The sequence below is a fragment of the Etheostoma cragini genome, chromosome 17 (genome assembly GCF_013103735.1).
Source record: "Etheostoma cragini isolate CJK2018 chromosome 17, CSU_Ecrag_1.0, whole genome shotgun sequence".
Lineage (NCBI taxonomy): Eukaryota > Metazoa > Chordata > Actinopteri > Perciformes > Percidae > Etheostoma > Etheostoma cragini.
The window spans coordinates 11,200,385-11,220,389 of NC_048423.1; the positions used below are offsets into that span (position 1 = coordinate 11,200,385).

General features: G+C 40.1%; 1 protein-coding gene across 3 annotated transcripts in view; it reads left to right on the top strand.

The window, feature by feature from the left end:
- The window catches only part of lzts2a (leucine zipper, putative tumor suppressor 2a), a 37,740-nt gene that overhangs the window by 1,379 nt on the left and 16,356 nt on the right, over positions 1-20,005 (top strand). Inside the window, exon 2 of one of the 3 annotated variants that reach the window (XM_034899188.1) lies at positions 15,422-15,531. The gene's annotated coding sequence lies outside the window, so the exon portion shown is untranslated. Of the gene's footprint in view, positions 1-15,421; positions 15,532-18,043; positions 18,362-20,005 lie in introns of those variants that run through there. The other 2 variants (XM_034899191.1, XM_034899189.1) reach the window with 2 other exon arrangements.

A 20,005-nucleotide genomic window follows, 5' to 3' on the forward strand; every position in this document is an offset into this window, starting at 1 on the left:
GTCAGATGATCAGGATGGAAACAGCTGAAGAGGTGGGGGGGGGGAACAGCTAGGGGAGGAGGGTGTGATGCTGAGGGATCCTTTTTTATCACATGGCTCCTACACAGGACGAGAAGCCCTTAGGGTGGCTACATCGAGGCAGTCGAGCGAGAACATGACCAAAGTAATGGTTCAGTGTGCTTTTGATGGCATGTAATCCAGAAACTGTGTTCCTCTTCTTTCTGTGCTCCTGCTTTACCTTTCCAAATTGATTATGAAATAGATTTTCGTCATCTTGACATCTGCTTCTACTGTTGAATAATCCAACCTCCCATCATCTCAATTCATGTCTACATTGATTTAACACATACGTGTCGAAACTAGAACACAGCCAGAGGCACTATGACAGCTGAGCACATACGCACAGTACTTGCTCTGAAGATGCTGAAACATGATAGACACACCTACTGCTAAAAATGTAGCAGCAGCTTTTGCAGCTTAATTTGCTCATTAGATAATCTCATCTGAAAATAGCATATAAATGTGCACACAAGGGGCACATCTGTGCACTCGGGAACACTCTTGCATAACGAGTAAAGGAAAATCCCGCAATAAAGGGATATATAGAGAGAGAGAGCGTAATTTGATCCTCACCTGTGAGGCTCAATTAGCAAAATGTCTCTACAACCATCTGGGATTGAAATGATAACAGACTTCCATTTCATTTTGCTGCAGCCGGGATGACGTTGAGTAGTGGATGTGATTTAAAAGCATGCAACTAGCCTCTGGGTACGTTTTGAGACATGTGTTTCAGAATTAGAATTAGATCAGAAAAAGGTTTATGCCACAAGAAGTTACTCCTATATGGAATTTTATGGGGTGAGTTGTGCATACATAAACAAACATATTTAACATTACTATTAAGTATACAATAAATAATACAGAAACAAATTTATACATATAAAATAACTGTAAAAAAGAGGCCTAATTATAATATCATATTTCCTTTTTTTCTGGAAAGGAATTTTTACATGTGAAAAGTCTTGTAGAACCAGGTACTATTTCATGTCTAAAGCTTCATGTCAGACAGGCAGGTTTGTTTGATTTAATGCTGCAGTTCACTGTCTCCTGTGCAGTTTCTCCCCCATTTCTAGACACAGTTCGTGGAAGTAATGTTGTTGCTGAGATCCAGTTTTGCTTGTGCTTTCCCTCAGCTGTAGTGTGTCTAACGGCGGGAGCGTCATTGAGATTTCCGTCGGTTTCTCGCTGTCAGCCCATTAAAACAGAACAAGAGCTAGAGCACAGCAGGGGAGCGACGAGCTGTCAGTGTTAGACTCATTGACTGTGGTCTCATTGTTCAGTACATTTAAAACTAAAACACACACACACACACACACACACACACAAAAACAGACAGAGACTACCCTCGTCTGGTGACTAGCTTTCTGGGTTTTCAGTGACCTTCCTTTTCCTGCTTTTAAAAACCCGTTCTTAACTAAAAGTGTAGCAACATCACTAATGGCTTTGCGTTAATGTTCATACAGTTTTGTTTTTGAAAGTCTTGGACCAATTTATCAAAAAGATTAACAATTATCTGCATCTTCTATAATTCATATGTTTCAAATATACAGCATTTTGAATCTGTAACTTTTTACTCTTAAAGAAACCCCAGCAGATAGATTGTTTTTCTTTCATGCAGGTTAGAGTGTGCTCGATGACATTAAAACAAGTTCTCAGTTGTTCATTTAAATGTGCATTCAGTACATACGTGAGTGATTTGTAGATGCATTATGTTGACTTGCATTCCAGAGATTTTACTGTGACCAGAAATAAACAAAACAACATGGATATGACGGAGTGGAAGGAGACGGTTCTTTTTATTTCCTCTCTTGATTATTTTCAGTGATTAATCGTCTCTTGCAATTAAAATGATTTCAGCATTTAGAAGTTCTTCATCTGAAATTAGTGTCCAGTGTCTACGCTACTTAGGGAGAGACAACCTGTTGCCATAAACACAATCCTCAAAAACAGCAGTACAAATATTTTGGTTTATGTGAGCCTTTTAAGAGCAGGTTTTATGTTAACATCCAACTTTGAATCAGGAGGAAGACACAAAACACCAATCATTCCTTGTTTACAGTGACATGCTTCCTTTCACATGCTCATCTTGCTAGTTTAAGCCCAATTGGAGTTTACCCGACTTAAATGGAACTTGATTATAGACACCATACTGTATGCTCAACACTTATTTAGGTTTCATTCAGAGACATTTATCTCATAGCTTTATATGTTCATTGAACATTATTTAAAATAGTAGTTTTATCATTGTTTTACTCAGTGTTAAAACATGTCTAAATCTGTGTTCATTCCACTGTCAGACATTCACTGAACAAGAGCTGCATTTAGTCTGGTCCTGAGTACTGAAAAGTTAAACAACTAAACTATAGTTATATAACTTTTGAAGAGGCCTGCCTGCTGCAAATCATTAAAATAGAGTTGAATTTTTCCCAGTAATTTGTGTGAATTTTTACAGTAGCAGTGTACGATGAGATGTTATGGTCAGTGGGTAAAACTCTCAACCACAAGTGATGTGTAATCATGGTTTCCTGTATATACATGGATGCATAAACAGTACAGCAATCCTCTACTGCAAATATTTTATATTGAATACATTTTTGTTGTTTATGGTTTGTTATTTGCTAAAACAAACACAGCTTTCCAGATAAAAATTACAATTTTTTGCATTTCTGACCCTGTACAGTATGTCTGACATGAAAGCCAGGTAAGCTATTTTGGGTTTACGAGGCTCTTTATTAATCTTACAAATTACTCAAAATAATTGAATAAAGTGTATACACTCTGACATTTGAAGTATAGGTAATTTACACTAACATTATGCAAACTCCTCCAGTTACTAAAAGAGTAGAGGCCATCCCTTGTATACTGATGATAATGACTAGGTCGGTGCAGTGCAATCAAACTCAAATACAGTAATCTCTTCCATGAATAGAAAAAAACAGCAATGCCTATACAGGTTTTCTTTGGTTTGTTTTGTTGTGGTGAGTTATGTATCAAATTAAGTCAGAATTGGCATTGTTGATCATGAAGATTTCTTGACTGCATCACAATAATAAAATGACATTTGTCAAGCTACAGGAGGCCAGGCCAGGTCTACAGGGGGAAAGACTGCTTCTTTCTGCATAAATATAGTAAGTTTATAAGATATAAGTTTAAGAATTAGGCTGTATCAAGTGTTGTACTGTTTAGCTTAGCTGGCTCTATGGATGGTATTTTTGGTCGACCGCTTTTGTCCCGAATGCAATATTTTTAAATACGGTGCAGACATTCATGTCACCCTCAGGATTAATTGTAATAACTTTGGTGATCTCCTGAACCTTCCACAAGCAGCATCATCAGGTCAAAACTTGTCCACACATTTTTATTCTTGAGCAAATGCTTGCAAAACTAAAGATATTCCCATCAGGGGCTAATTAGAAAATCCAATTACTCAATTATACTAACATGCTTAGCTAAGATGGTGAAAATGGTGAACGCGAGGAGCATGCTAAAGTTAGCAGTTAGCTCAAAGCACCGTTGTGCCTAACAGAGCCGCTAGCATGTCTCTAACTAGTCAAGAAGAATATGGAGCCATGGGAGCTTCCTACATACAGTTTTCTGCCTTACCTATTCATCAGCCTCAAGGTGTGGCTGTATAGATTGGACCAATCCTATCATCGTCAAGCTGTCTAAAGTCTCAGCCTGTCATTATCTCCTCTGATTTCTTTTTTACAGAAAAAAAACACCCAAAAGCAGCCATTAAATGTTCCATGAGCTTGCACACTGCCTGTCTATTACCATGCTTGTGCAAAACCCTTTTTAACATGAAAGGAGACTCAAAATGTGTTTTCTTTGCGTAAGTACATTGCAGGTCAATTAAATTGCTGTTGGAATCTGATAGCTAAGATGGCAGGTGGAGATTAGCTCTGAAAGCCTTTCCAGTCTGTAAGAAAAGACAGAATCAATGCCGAGTGGAGTAAGTATGTGTATAATGGACATTAGTGGGCAGAGCTCTAGCACAGATCACATTAGAACCAGGAGTGCTGAAGTCTGCCAACTGCTCCAAACTTCCATTAGTAGGCCAATCAAAGTGTGTTTCCTCACCACTCATGTATATGTTCACTTCACCCTAAAAATAATGTAGAGAAACATCTATTGCACGCTGAAATTGCAGTTTTAAGATGTTACAATGCAGCAAAATTCACAGTGATTATGTAAGTAGTTATCAACCTTTGAAGTGCACAAATGCAGCAGCTGTACAGTATAAGTACCATCACTGCACATGGATCCAGTTATAATTCATTGGAGCATTGCCTAGCCTTTCTCCCTCTCTCTTTCTAAGGAGAAGGTAAAGTGGCCTCATATGTCACGAAGCGTCACTTCACTGTTGTCAGTAGGTTGATGTATGTGGACCAAAATGGCCAGTGCTGAAACAGCAGACCACACACACGCACACACAGATACACAAGACACAAGATTGATGAATGACACCAGTATTAGGTCCCGAATCGAGGCACTTTGCCCGGTAACAGATAAATGGTTTTAGGAGGCCGGGATATGACCTGCAGCTGCAACAATAAGATGTTTTTATTGGTAGCAATCTTGTCTCTATGAGAAAACCCATTCTTTGTGAGTTAAGAACCATTTTCTTATTCTAGCTTGAAATCTGAACAAATCTATCAGAGTTGGATTCTTTACATGCAACAACGTCCCTCTTCCTTACTGTACAAGTACGAAAGTCATTGATTAAGCTGCTTGTTGATTTTCCTCAATTGGAAACCTGATTTGTTCCGGCCAGAGGAAGCAAAACATGAATTATTGATCCGGTTTAAAAGCTCATCTGCCCCCTGCTGCTGTGGTTTAGCTTTAATTTACTCAGGAGGATCTTCTCAGAAAGGATTTTTTCTTTCCAAACCCTACACAGTTGTTCATAGGCCCTGTCTAAAACAACTATCTCAGCAAATCAAATCAAAGAGTTTTTCCACATTTGGCAGTGGGGTACCTATGAGCTAAGAACATAAGCAAAGATCTGTTGACACCCAGTTGTTTGGACATGTGTCTGATTTATAGATCAGACCCACCCTTTTGGCCAGCTTCTGCCTCTTTATATGTGTGTGTGTTTTGCTCAGCGGAGTGAAGCCAGCTTGGAGGATGCGTCTGCCATATGACCCCTCGGCAGAACGCGTATTAATGGCGACCCCTCCCCCTTCCCGCATCAGCTGACTAGCTTGGATAAATTGTGGTCGGCTTGTCTCGTGGAAGCAGAGAGGAGAGGGAGACGGGGAGGGGTTTAACCATGAGAGAGTTTACATCATGACCCAAGTGTATCTGTGCATACTGTACTCTCAGTGGTGAAACTACGTGATTGAACCCTACTTTTTAATTGCTGACAGATGTCACTTCGCCAAACGTCCATCCTTGCATCTCTTACTTCCTTTCTCTTACACACATGTTGGTCTCCGATGTTCCCAGAAATCTTCTGGGAACTTCTGGGATGCAGTCCGAGCCGCGGTAACATAACTCCCACCACCCTCTCATCCAAGACAGCCCTCACCCCTTAGCGGTCCCATCACACATGGATTGCCAGGACTCAGCTGGCCTGGAATCCGTCCTGCGTTTATGAAACATTTGGCAGATTCTGAACATTGCAGTTTATGAAGTGATGCAGTCTCTGGTTTTGTATCAGTTTTTTCTGGGTCTTGGTTTTACACTGACAGAGCTGAATCATGGAGGTGTTGTCTGCTTTTGTGTCGCCGTGTCTTTGTCTGCTCTGCGTTATCCTGCAGAGAATTGGTTATGGAGGATTGTGTCCATCTGCTGAGTGAGATTTCTTGGAAAAGAGAGACACAGTGCGGATAAAAAGATGAAGGATGTGTTTTATCAGCAGAAAAGTGAAATCAAGTCCCCATCGCGTGTGTGTGTGTGTGTGTGTGTGTGTGTGTGTGTGTGTGTGTGTGTGTGTGTGTGTGTGTGTGTGTGTGTGTGTGTGTGTGTGTGTGTGTGTGTGTGTGTGTGTGTGTGTGTGTGTGTGTGTGTGTGTGTGTGTGTGTGTGTGCGTGTGTGTGTGTGTTTGCGTGCGTGCGTGCGTGCGTGCGCACATACTATTTAGTTTAAAATGTACTGAACAATGAGTCCAGTGTGATTCTTTCCATTGCACGCGTCCTCAAGCCTCCCTCGCCTTCCCGCTGCAATTTAAAATTCAAAAGATGTATTGTCTAAACAAGCCTTTGATATTCATATTCTTATCATAACTGATACTTATCAAACTCATAGCCGCATCAGCGTGATGCTTGCAGTGCTTGGGGTCTTGGTGTTTTTCTCCCCCCCTCTTGGCCCAGACTGGGGGCAAACATAAGTAGGTCAAAGTTTACTGGAGCGTCCTGTCTGAGCAGGAGGATTGGAGAGGTGGAGGGGGGGTTACACAATCATTTTCATGATGCCAATCTAGCTTACTTATATAGAGCGTTTGATTGTCTACCTTCTAGGAAAACCTGGCAAGTCCAATAACCCTTTATCAATGTTAAAATATTTTAACTGTAACTAAAGAATTGATGGCGGAATGTAAAGTAGAACAACTCATTCAAACCCATTAATGGAGGTAATAAAACTTGACTGATGGCCAAGATAAGTGTGTATTGAGGCTCGTAGGTGTATATTGGCATAAATGATCCAATTAATAACAAGAAAGTGGCAGAAATGCCAAAGATATGTTTATAGTAACTTAGAAAGAGTCTGTGGTGAAATCTGTAAATATCCACTACTGTACATATCTATGCTTATAGAACCATAATTAAGGATTTTGTAAAATGATGTTGCTTTGTGTTATGGGTTTATTTTATCTTTATTGAGTAATATCCCCTGAAAATCTTGTTTTGCTAGCCCCCGGTGGTTGAACTTCTCACTATGCTGCATTGATGTTGAAGTGTTCATGTTGTGTCTGTGCACCGTGACATCACTGTTGCACATGGTTACAGGTGTTCACTAACCACACCCATCAGTGATGCTGGGGCAGGGTCAGGCTGAAACCATAGTCTCTGTGATGTCACCAGTGATGGGAATAACAGTGTTACTTTTTCAGTAACGACTAATCTAATTGATTACTCTTCCCATCTTAATAACGCTGTCATCGTTACTGCCAGCGTGTTACTATAATTGAAGCTGTTTTTTTCATCAGATCAACTTGATCTCTGAGAGGCAAAGACTTCTTTTGTTCCTTGGTTAGTGGGCAGTGCACGAGACAAGCGCAAAAATGCTAACGATTGGCTGAGGTTGACTAAAATGTCCTGGTAAGCCATTCAGAGGTAGAGTTAGGCGGGTGTTCATTACGAACAACACAAGCGAGTCAGTCAACGAGAGACAGGTATGGTGTTATGAAACCAAGGAGGGGGTCGGGGGGGTAACTTTTTTCTGCTAAAGATTTTTCACCGTGGTCAGAAAACATAGGCACTATGACCTTAGAGTGGCTACTCGCTCCGAAGCTAATCACTGTCACTTTCGCACTTCTCCGTCGCTCTATCACACACACGCACACAAACACACACACACACACACACACACTCCGGCTCAACGCACACACCAGCGCAAAGAGTGTACTTATTTAATTATTTTTGCTTTAGTGCTTAAAAAGCATTTAATTTTGCCCAGTTGTGGCCTTTTGAGGGGCAATAAATATAAAAAGTTCCAAAACATCTATGTTGTTATTTGTATCGATCCACTAGACATAATATCTACGTACGTGGTATTTGATTGGTGGCTGGTCTCACTTGTCCCACAGCAACATTAAAAGAGTTTAGATTTGTGTACAGTTTCTGGTAATGTATTGTATTAAGTGTCCATTTCATTATATATTCTGATTTATCCTATATAATTGAACATGCACATGGATTTTATGTTCCGTTAAAGAGGGGTGGAGGTGGGGTCACATTTGAGCATTTAAAAATGTAATTGAAAGTAAGGTATTAGTTACTTTCTGAAGTAACTAGTTACTTTTATAATTTGTAACTGAGTATCTAATTTAATTTTTGGAAGAAGTAACTAGTAACTGTAACTAATTACTTTTTAAAAGTAACTTGCTCAGCACAGGATGTCACCCATAGGTTTCCGAAGAGCCTCAAAGGAATCTCAAAGTAAACAGCTCTGTTAGGCTGTACTAGGCAGCACTGCTTTAAGCTAAATGCTAATGTCAATATGCCAAGCACTAAACACAAAGTACGGAATAGGTCATTTTAAACTGAAACCATTCACGTGATATGTAATGTCTTATCTTTCCTTATGAGAGGATTCAGTCAATAGTTGTGTGCTGAAATACCTAATCATGCCCACTCTGCTGGCCTTGTTGACCTTTGTAAACCAAACGTACCTCCACAGATTAGGGTGTCTGGGTGGCAGAGTGTGATGGGACTGGGAGAGGTCAGAATTTCGGCTTAGAGCTAAGTAGAGAAGGATAAGAGGGGTGAGGGTCATGTGATGATGGGAGTTTTATGAGTCCAAATCTAAAAAAATTCAGTATATAATTTACTATAATCATGTTGTTTCTGTAGCTCCACTTTTAGAAAACCAATGCCTGGCATCTGATAACAAACAAGATGTGGAATATTAGTAGTTGTTGTCAGTTGAGTTTGTTTAACAGGAAGATGTCCAATTCCTTTCTCACTGTGAGAGAGATTTCAAAAATCAGATGTTATTGTTGATGATATAATAAAGTGTTAGCAGACCAGGATTTGCTAGTATGTGGAGTTTAAAATGTATAGCTCTTGTCTGCTGTCAAAGATCAAACACATAGATTAAGGTGCAGACAGAGCGGTTCAGAGTGGTAGCGACGGCAGATACTGAGATAAAAAGATGAAATGATGCCGTTGTCATCCTATCTCATTTACTATGCAGGGTTGGGAGGGGATTAGCCTTGCTTACATAAATGTCTCCCCCTATCTCCACTCTTAACTAGCCCATCTCCCCCTTTCCCCATCACACACTCTCCCTCTCTCTTCTGAGATCACAAGATTGCTGTTGACCTATTTGTTATTCCAGTATTTTGGATATAATTCTTTGTTTTTTAGCTCTTCTTCTCTCTGGGACCAAAAATCCTCAAACAAAAGACTGTAAGTAATTGAAAATGGGGATTTGGGGAGATGATTAAGGGAGGCAGAAAACATTAGGAATCTACAAGGCAAAGCAAGGAAGAAACATGTAGTTGGTGGAGGAAATAGAAAGCAAAGCAAATGTTATAAAAGGTCTGCAGATCAAGCAAAGGGAAAAGAGTAAACAGGACAAAAAAAGCGGAATAGGAGAGTTTTGGGGGTGAATGTGATGGTCTATTTATAGTTCATCCCTGCTGTTGGGTTAGACCGCAGAACAGCTCAGCATCCGTGTCAGTCCTCATGTCAGTCTCCATCAGCTCTATAAACACACACAAACACACATATACAGTATGTCTATATACCCTGAGGGGTCATGAAAACGTGTGTAAGCTGACCTTTGCCACAGCGCAAAAGAAAATAACAACTTGACGGATCTGTGTGTGTATGTGTGTGTGTGTGTGTCTTTGTGTGTGTCTTTGTGTGAGTTTGTGTGTGTGTTTGTGTGTGTGTGGACTTAGTTAACTTAGAGGTACAGTTAACAGTCAAATAATGTCTGACATATATATGCTGTGAAAAGTGGGTGTAATTGTGTGCCACTCAACTCAGTGTGTGAAAAGATGGTCTTCAGAGAGAGATGGGTTCAAATTAAAACACAGACAAAATCCAACGCACAGTACACACCAAACCTCTTCATTTTACTGCTTAATCTTAGGCATAAATTAACCTTGTACCATCTTCCGAGTCCCTTGAGTTGTGTTTTGTTCTTTGATCAGTTTTGCATATCTGTGTCATTTTTTTAAGATTGTAGTTTACTAAGTAAAGTAATTCTAGTTGTCTCTTGTTACATTTAAGATGGCTAAGAGTGATTTCCCCTTTAAACGTCTTGATTAGTTTCCTTTAAGTAACAGTTTGAGGCCCAGAATAAAAGTAAAGGTTAGAGAGAAGTGAAACAAATGGACACATATTTGTGAAGCAATATGTAGCTGTTTTTATCTTTCCAACCCTCATTCATCATCTCTTGACCCCTCAGATTAAGATAAACTAACTTCATCTCAACCAGCAATTACTGCTTACATATTGACCGTATTAAATTAACACTCGTATAATGTACATGTATTAATGTTCTGTAGAACAAGTACAATTACTTGTAATACTTACTGCACTTTGACATTGTAATATAGGTAATTTAACTTGTAAAGGATCGCAGAACTTCTTCTATCACTGGTCTCAGATCATGCTTTTCTTCTACAGTGTAGGTGGACATTGCTGGATACAAGTGAAAGAGATGTTTTAAGGAATGAATTAAAACAAAGCTGGAGGGCCCAGTTTTGTACAGAGTGTATTGAAACAATACATGTGTTTTCTATTAATGGTGGTTAACAACAGCATTTCCTTGAGGTTTGAATATCAAATCTATTTTTATTGAGAATAGCCCGACTTAGACAGGCTGCCCTCTAGTGAACAGTGCTGGATCTACACAAGGGTGCCCTGAGCTTTTTGATCAGAAGTGAAGTGCAAACTCACAGGACTGCAGTTTAATATATACAGCAGATAGATTTATCAGAGCAGCATGTGCAAATGCAATTGCCATTGTGTTTTTTCTCATGACCTATAAGATGAATGGCCCTCATTAATCATGGCCATTTGTCTTCAGTTGTAAGAGTAGAGGTCAGTGATTAAACCGTGTTCTCTGAAACGTAGCCAACTCTCCATCTCTCTTTCTTTCCCTCCCTCGCTCAGTGGATCAGAGGGAAAGTTTGCATTTCGCTGCTGTTCTGCTCTGCTTTTCATGGCTCTGATGTCTGCCACAAAATCCCTGCTGAATAAAAGTCAGAAATTGAAGCAGCAAATCATGTTTTATGTAATGTATGTGTGGTTACACAATGAAAGCAGGCTGGAAAATGGGCCAAGCATCACACAGGGCATATTATGGCAACAAAGCAGCTTTCAACTTTCTTGGAAAAAAGCCAGTAAAGTGCCAGGCGCAGAGTACAATACAAGTGTTCGGATAATGACAGCAAAAATAGAAAGATAGATACACTACGTAGATATTGCATTGGCTAACTGCTACATTACTTACTTATATATTACTTAGAAATTGTTTTACTATTCCCATGGATTCTCTTCTGGTGTAGAAACTGTACTGTTGACATGCTAGCTGCATTATTTAATAGATGTGTCTGTGGGTGAGCAGTATGAAGATATAATGTGAGACTGGGATGTTTACCCAGATGTAGCTATCACTTTAATTCCTCTGGTTGTATCAGGCTAGGGCTGCAACTTTCCATTGTTTTTATTATGAGCTCATTTAGTGATTATTGTCTTGCAAAATCCCAGTCAGAAGTCAGCTTAACTTCTTCAGATTGCCTGTTTTGTCAGTCCAAAACCTCCAATATTAAGTTTACAATGAAACCTAAAGAATCTTAACACTTGTAGGTGCAAACAGAGAATCTTTGACATTTTTGCTTGAAGAAATGACAGAAACAATGATTTTCTGTTGATCTATTCATTGCTAAAGTTTCAGTTCTATATTTGGTTATTGTGTCTAATGTTGCAAATTAATGAGAATAATTTCTTTATGGCAATATTGCATTTACAAAGTTTATGCACCAATGGGATGAAGTATTGTGATTTTGGTGGGATGTAATTCACTGGATCGGCCAAAAACAAATATTCCTGTCAGGTTATTATTTAATTGGATGATTAATCAGTTGATCAGTCAATAGAAAATAAATTCCTAAATATTTAGACTATTTGATAATTGATGAACCACTTTTTTTTATTATTATTTACAGGAAAAATAGCAAACATTTCTTTGTTCCAGTGGCTCAAATGTGAGGATTCACTGCTTTACTCTGTTTCATATAATTGTAGATGTATTATCTGTGGCTTTTGGACTGTTGTTTTAACGAAGCAAGATATCTGAATATTGCACCTTGGATTCCTGAAAACTGTTAAGGGGAAATAAAACAATTAGTCGATTAATCAAGTAAATACCTGCCATATTAATCAAAAAAAGAAAATAATGGTTAGTCGCAGCAAAATGTTAACTTGGAAATCCAGAGTTCTCGCAAGATCACAATTTGAATTTGCTCAGCAAGTTACTCTGGCATCGAGTAATGCTGCTCAGTAACTATGCCCTTGTAGCCGAGCTGCACCAATCGCATTGGTGTATCTGATATAGGCGGGCCAGAGACAACCTAAACAGATGACAACAGTTTAATCTACCAGTTAGATCTGCTGGTAGGTAAGCGTCCGGATACGGCTCCCCACGTGTTGTCGTGATTGGTTGTAGTGTTTTCCAATTGCATGCAGTGAGACTTTCAAATGTGCTGGGGCCACCCCATTGAGATGGGCAACTTTCATTACTCGATGACAGACCCCTAATCTTTCGGAATTGGGTCTTGATTTCCAGGCTAGGAAAATGTGCTGTAACATACACAATATATAGATATTGCAGCATACAGTATAATGAATGACATATTCTAATATACTGAAATTCTGTCCCTTTTACCCACCCCTAGACATATCTAATATGTGTGTTCATGTGTTTGTCAATCTTTTGTGGCAGAGCTGAACTCTTTCTTGTTTCATTTTGCAAGAGTCACCTTGGCACAGATTCAGCCACGCCTTTTGTGTGACGGCAGCTACTTTCTCCTCTTCAGCTGAATTTAATACTCTGCACCCTGAATCCTTGTGTCATTGCACTCACATTAAGTGTGGTCCCTGTGGCGAGGACATATGCTGCTATAGTGATGTAATCTATCTACCAGTGATCTAAAGGATTATTAATCTCTATCTAATCTGGTTCACACCAGCCTATCCCTAGGGTGAGATGTCATATACTGATTAGTGTGTGTGTGTGTGTGTGTGTGTGTGTGTGTGTGTGTGTGTGTGTGTGTGTGTGTGTGTTTGTGCGCGGGCGCGAAACTCAAGCCCTGCAGAAATAATTACAGCATCACATGTCATGTCTTTTGACCTTGATGTGGGTTTAATGAAAATGAAAACATAATCATTAATGGGTGTGTATGGGTGGCCAGTACAGTATAGGTACCTGTATTCACAAATTACTATTTTCTATTAGTTTCTATAAATAGTTTCTTTAAATCTGTCCTTGATCTACAGAAACACTAGCAGCATGGTTGTAGGGATGGCAATGTTGGTTAATCAGTTTATTACTTTGGTCAACTACAACTAGCAAAATGGATTTCCATTAAATTTTGTACATACAATCAGATGATGAATCCTAGTGACTCTGGTGATCCCCTAACTTCCAGTAGCACCACCAAGAGGTTGACATTTTTGGTTTCTAGGAAAACTATTGTATGTATGTTCCCTCATAACAATTTAGATGAGCCCTTAACTCATCAAGTGCCATCATTAGGTCAAAATAGTTGATGGTGACTAGGTTTGAACAGTATTCCTGCTTAACATTCATAAATTAGCATGCTGAGGTTTGCATTTAGCTCAAAGCACCTTGTCTGCGGCCTCACACACTCTATCACTATCAAATCTGTGAAGTTGCATGTATTACCAAGACAATTTACCTAAAGGTGGTTGGGACATCTGAATAAACCCCCACCCTGTCATCTCACTAATTTCAATCCCCTGTGTCCCTCAGGGACCTTGACCATATGTCCTCCTGGGGGCTCCCCGTTAGGACAGACTGATGCTCAGCTACAGATGACCAGGCTCTGTCTCACTTGTGGTGTTCACAATAACAACTACAAGGCACGTGGCTGTCAAATCTGGCCTCAAATGCCTGAAACATAATAATCATCAAATGGCAGGAATCCCAGACCCTGATTGCAACTTTAATCAGTCGTACCTTGGCCTTAAGCCTTACTAACCTCCAGATTTAATGGAATCCATATATAAGTTTGTTAGATTTTCTGTTGACGGACCAGTATTTGATTTTATTTCATGTTAGGGTTAGGACGTTAAAACAATGCACTCTGAGGTTTCTCTACTTTATAATCTTGGGTAATGTAATTAAGCCATTTATGTGGCCAAAGCCAAAGTTTAACCTGAATAGATAATTTTCTGTGCGGCCAAAACACAACATCAAACTCCAGCTGATACAATTTGCATCGACAATACTTTTGTGTGACTGTCCATATTCCTACAGTCCTTCTGTTTATGGTAATAGCTGTGTAAGGAACCCCGTCAGCATCTGTTTGTGGTTCTCAAAAGCAGCTCAGAGGCTCATTTGCTACTTGTGTAGAGCTTGGAGAGGTGGTGGGAGGAAGCAAAGAATAAGAAGGGGTGAGATCAGAAGATACAAAAGCATAAATAAATTAGGGCTGATTAACCTTTTTGGGAAAAGAAGATAAAACCCTTCAGTATACACATAATAGAAGAAATTTTCTGTTATTGTGTTATTGAACACCAGGGGGTGGTAATACTGATGAAATCAATCTTCACAAGGCTTTTTAGACTAAACAGCTTGGCACCACTGTTTATACTAATTTTTCTCATTGCTTATTTGACTCTGAAGTCAGATAATCTAAGAGATTTGTTTTCATTACTATGCAGCCCATTAAACCAGGAAACACTAATTCAGGATATAACATAACCAAAATCAATATATCACGAGCTATACTGCCTTGTTACCTCCTGTTCTTTTATAATTTCCTCCCTCTTTTTTCTCTTACATACTTTTTAAGAGTCAGTTAAATTATTCATTCTCCCCACTTTATTTTATTATTATTTAATTATTAGATACTCTGTTTACTTCGTTTGCTTGGGGGTGCTTGTTCAGGGGTCAAACTTATAGTCACACTTCAGATAGACTCCTAAATGAATTACTTGCACAATGCTTCCCAAGTCTTAGTAGATGACTGGAAATAAGAAGAGATAGAGATGAAGAATGACGTGCAACAAAGGTCTCCGGCTAGAGTCAAACCGGGGACAATGAGTTTCATTGTCGGCACTTTAACAACTCTGAGCCCCTTAATGTCTATAGCTGTTATTTTATAACAATAACGTAAAAATTGTGACAGTTAAGAGGAGTCGCTTGAGAATTATCACTCAAATCCGCAGTTACCCTAGACATTGTGGAGCTTAATAATGATTTTCACCTCATTATTTGTCTACCTGTGCGGCCCACAACATTACTGTTTTGGTTCACTCTCCCCACTCGTTTTTGACTGCAGCATGCAGCTTTTATCAATGAAAAAGCAATGCTGTGTCCCCATTTCCCACCATTTGCCAAATAATATTGTGGGTTTTATACTACGTAAATGCTGGAAACATTAGTATAATTTTGAGTCAACAGGTTAACAATAACGCTGTGTGTTTTCCCTCAGGCCAGAGTGCAGGAGGAGGCTCAGAGAGGAGTGAGGTCCTGGGATGAGTGCTCACTGCCACTTCCCTGTGTCCCCAAGACCTTCAGAAGTACGCTGGGCGACACTCTGAGGTAAAGAACCACACACAAAAATAAAACACCCTCTGCAGACAAAACCCTTCTCTGACAACGTTGACCTTCAATATTTGCTGACTCAAGCATCTCCCAATCCTCTTATGCCACTTGTTCTCTCCCTCCCTCCCTTTTGGTGTTGGTCTTTTTCTCTCCTGTCTGGGAGTGCTGGGGACATTGATCAATGGTATGACTTCTTGATATGGGCTCAGTTTGGAGTGACCTGCTGGGGTCACTTTGTCACACAGACATGTACGCACATTTATGAAAATGGAGGTCTCGGCCTCCATCTTTGAAGTGTCCAGTTAGAGATTGTTTTTAGAGATGGATGGCAGTTTGAGTGTGTGACAGGAGGGAGGATGTAGAGGAGGAGGAGATGAGGGGGTCAAGGGGTCAGAAATTTGTGGCTGAGCCTGTTTTGTTCCAGATGGCAGCCGGGCGACAGCAATACCTCGAAGACATCAAGGAAGGTGTGTTTGTCTGTTTACTGAAGCCACAAATGTAATTTTCTTTTTGATAACGCCTCCTCTAAACTCATCTGTGTCCATCTAAATTGGATAGCTACAGCAATGTTTTTGTTTGTTTTTGGGCCACGAGCAGTCACACAAAACTGAGTCCCGACCTTAGCTCCTTATCATTTCTATCAACTCAAGGCCTCGCAGTAAAGGGCAGTGTTTGTGAGGTATGTGGAGGGATAATAATGTGTGGTCCACACAGCCGCAGCTGTCTTTCTCTCTTCTTTCCACCGTCTCCATTACAGATCTGTTGTATCCTCTCTGTCTTTCCACCAGTCCAACTTAGCCTGTCCCTGCCCAGCTGTCCCCTTCCTTCATTAGTGGTCCCACAACGATACTTGTTGCCTGCTGAGGCAAGGTCACTTTTAAAGACAAAAGTTGTACTTAGTACCTTGTTTCTTGGCTTGTATGTTTGATTTGTTTTATTGTGTGGTATGCTTCATTCCTTTTAAAAGTCCACTTAATGTACAAGTATAAACTTCTCATCCTACTTTTTTTTAACGTCACGTTCAGCCTACGGCTCTGTGCTGACTCATAGGGTTTAATGTGTCACACTGAATGGATGAACTCAGTTTGTAAGTTTCTGTTGTCTGTTTGGAGGCTGACATAAACTCTTGCTGATCCAAACTCACTCAATTACTCACTCACTCACTCACTCACTCACTCACTCAATCACTGTCAAAAACAAAAAGACTCAAAAGCTTTCTGGTGCTGTATTTTCAGCATGGAGAGGTGGGCTGTGTTAATGGCAGTAAAGTGCCAAGTCAGAGAACAGAAGTATACTCTCTTCTCACTTGTTACCGTGGGACTCAGAGGGAGGTACAGGCTAGTTCCAGTAAAGAGACAGAAAAGACACACACACATGCACACACAATCTCTTCTCCTCCAGCATTACTCAGTCCTCCTACTGGTTTTCCATGGAAGCATCCAACAATAAACTTTAGTTAGTTTAGTGTGTTAACCTTAGCTAATTAGCACATAACACAAAGCACAGCTGAGGATGGTGGGAAAGTTGGTTTATGACCAAATGCTTGCAAATTAAAGTATTGGCACAAATTTGAGATATTATTGAGATATTTCAGTCTGGGGTTTTCAGTCAAAGTGGTGGACTGACATTTAACAGTCCAACATTGACATTTTCAAAGATGTGGTGTTTCAAAAAAAATGTGAGAATTTGCTGCTATTTTTGTTTAAATCATTTTAATTGTGTCCTTTGGTTTTTTCAGGCGAAACAAGAAACTCTAAGACATCCCCTTGGGCTATGGGAACTTGTTAAAAGCATTTTTCACTTTTCACTGACACTAACTAGTTCATCGGTCACGTTTGTCTTATTTTAGCTTTCTATTTTGAATAACAAAAATATTCTAGTCGCAGCCCTAATATAGCCAAAGTATGCCTCATTTCACTGGACACATAAGTTTCTGTACACCATCACCCTTTCACTTTCAAACACCTAAAAAAACAAGCAAAACATTTTCAATCCCTTTCCACTCAGGCATTTAATGCTCTCTTTTACCTGCCGAATAATACTCTGCACGATAGAGCATGCGGTGTGTACAGGCACAAAGATGAGCACAAACATGTTATGTAATTTACCCATCTGAGGGAATTGACCTCCTCCCTCCCTCCCTCTGTAGCGGCTACAGCTCTTGATATATTTTATGTTGTTTGATAACTGCACTGTTATTTAGAATAGATGCAGAACAATGGGGTAAGAGGGGGTGTTACCCTGAATGCCTGTGGGCCATCCAACTCTCTCACACACACACACACACACACACATACCAAACAGAAATAGTCAATGACATTTCTAAAAATGTTCCATTTCACGCAGGATTGTGTTGATGCAGTGTGTGAAAGAGAAGGGGATGGACAAAAAGAGAAGGGGGAGGAGAGAGAGGCAGAGGAGAGTAGTCTATGTGTTAAAAGAGGGGAACTAGAGGCAGGGGGGCTGGCAGACAAAAGTGAGAGAGGGGAGGAAGAAATGAGGAGGAGGGGAAGGCGGTGCTAAGGCAGACAGCAGAAAATGAAAGCTGAGAAGAGGAACAGTGGAGAAAAGTAAGAAGAGAGAGAGGGAGGAGAGGACAGGAAAATAAGTGGGCTTCCATTTGAAAGTCCTTGTGTCGGGATATGAAGTCCTGGCGCGCTGCAGAGGCAACAGCAGGAAGCGGGAGTGTTGTAAAGAAGAGGTAGACGACGAGGAAAAGGAAGGAGAGACTGGGAGAATCTGAGCCAGCAGACGCTGGAGTGAATATTACTTTTATTTTATTTTTTCCGGAGACAAGTGGAAGCAGCAATGCAGGGCTCTCACTGGGGTGAGTGTGGAGAAAGTGTGTGTGTGTGTGTGTGTGTGTGTGTGTGTGTGTGTGTGTGTGTGTCTTTAATTCTTCAAACTCAGGCTCTCTCTACCTTGCCCTTTATGCCACTTTGGCTTGGTTTACTTGAAGACAAATTCAAGGAAACATTTTCATGACCACCTTGGATTAGTGTGAAGCCACTTAAAGGCTGTCCATTGCCGAAAATGCCAATAATTAAAGGTGTGTAACTGAAAGAGTTTGAGACAAAAGTGGCTCGGCAGGCCCATTCAAACACAAACACTGATTTTGACATGATTGGAATGTTAGTGAAGGCAAAAAAAGTTGGTGATGTCTTTATCTGGATAAACTCAGATCTAACTGGTCAAATAATGAGCCCTGGAAAACTTGGTTTCTTGTCATTTTGCCAAAGACTGAAGGCAGCTGGATGCTTCAGAGTCAGCTGACTGGTGAAGTTACTTTTCTAAAGTTGTTAGTGCTGTAGCTGCTCTAAATGACCCTGGAGACTTTTTGTCTGAACAAGCTGGGGCAAACAGACGTGGTAGCTTGGATTTGTTGAGGTGGGATGATGAGTTTTTGGTGGTTTTCTAATCCCAACCCTGAGTAATCTGTTCATTACAGACTGTTGGGGTATTGATTTGAAATTTCAGCTGTCCCACCCTCTGAACAGTTGGCCTGGAGGAGCAATAAGAAAGAAGAGGAGGATGGTGTTATTTAATCTGTCTGCACACCCTTACATTTAAGATAAGAAAGAGCATGAGGCAGCAGATATGTCTCTACCAGCGCAGACAATTAGGCTGCATCTTAGAAGTGTGACCCGTACAAAACATGTTTTTATCAAGAAGACTCGAAGGGAATCTTTGTTTCTTTTGATGACAAAGCACTTTGGGAGCTTTTCTCTTTGTTGTTTCTCTTCTGTCTTCCCTATGCATGTAATTACAAGACTCCTCGTGTGCCCTGGGCAACATATTGTAGTTTCTCATCAAGTTTGTTTTGGCCCAAGAGTGATGTTTCAGCAGATATGTTTATAGCCAGAGCGGTTAGAAGGCTGTCCATTCAATCAACTCTTTGTAGTAGCTGTCTTTTTGACAGTGTTATTTTGAGGTTTCATTTGAAAGAAGACTGTAATTATGCTGACTGGATTTTGGCAGAGTTAGGAGGGATGTTTCGCTCCATAAACTTAGCGGCTATAAATGGGCAGGTGTCAAGACGCAAACGCTGACGTAAAGTTTAAGGACGGAGAACATGGGTTACCTCATCTTCTTTAAACAAAACAAATGAGGTAAATATGTGTCACGTGTTGCAGGTTACATATGTAACGTGACTCATAACTCGTGTGTGTGTGTGTGTGTGTGTGTGTGTGTGCAGCATTAAAAGGTATGAAAGTAGCTTCAAATAAAAGGTAGTGAGACCTCTTTCTCCTTGGTTTTCCTTCCCTTTCATCCTCATTCCTTAGGCTCAGACATCCAGGTCCAAGTCGTTAAAATATTCAGATCTGTTAAGCTCAGCCGACAAACCCCTCATCGAATATCACATTCACAATCTCTCTTCGATAGACTCATGCCTCATTAGAACCAATAAAGATTCAATTAGACGTCCTATCCTCGGGTCCGTTTTGTTTTACAGTGATCCCATCAAGCTAAA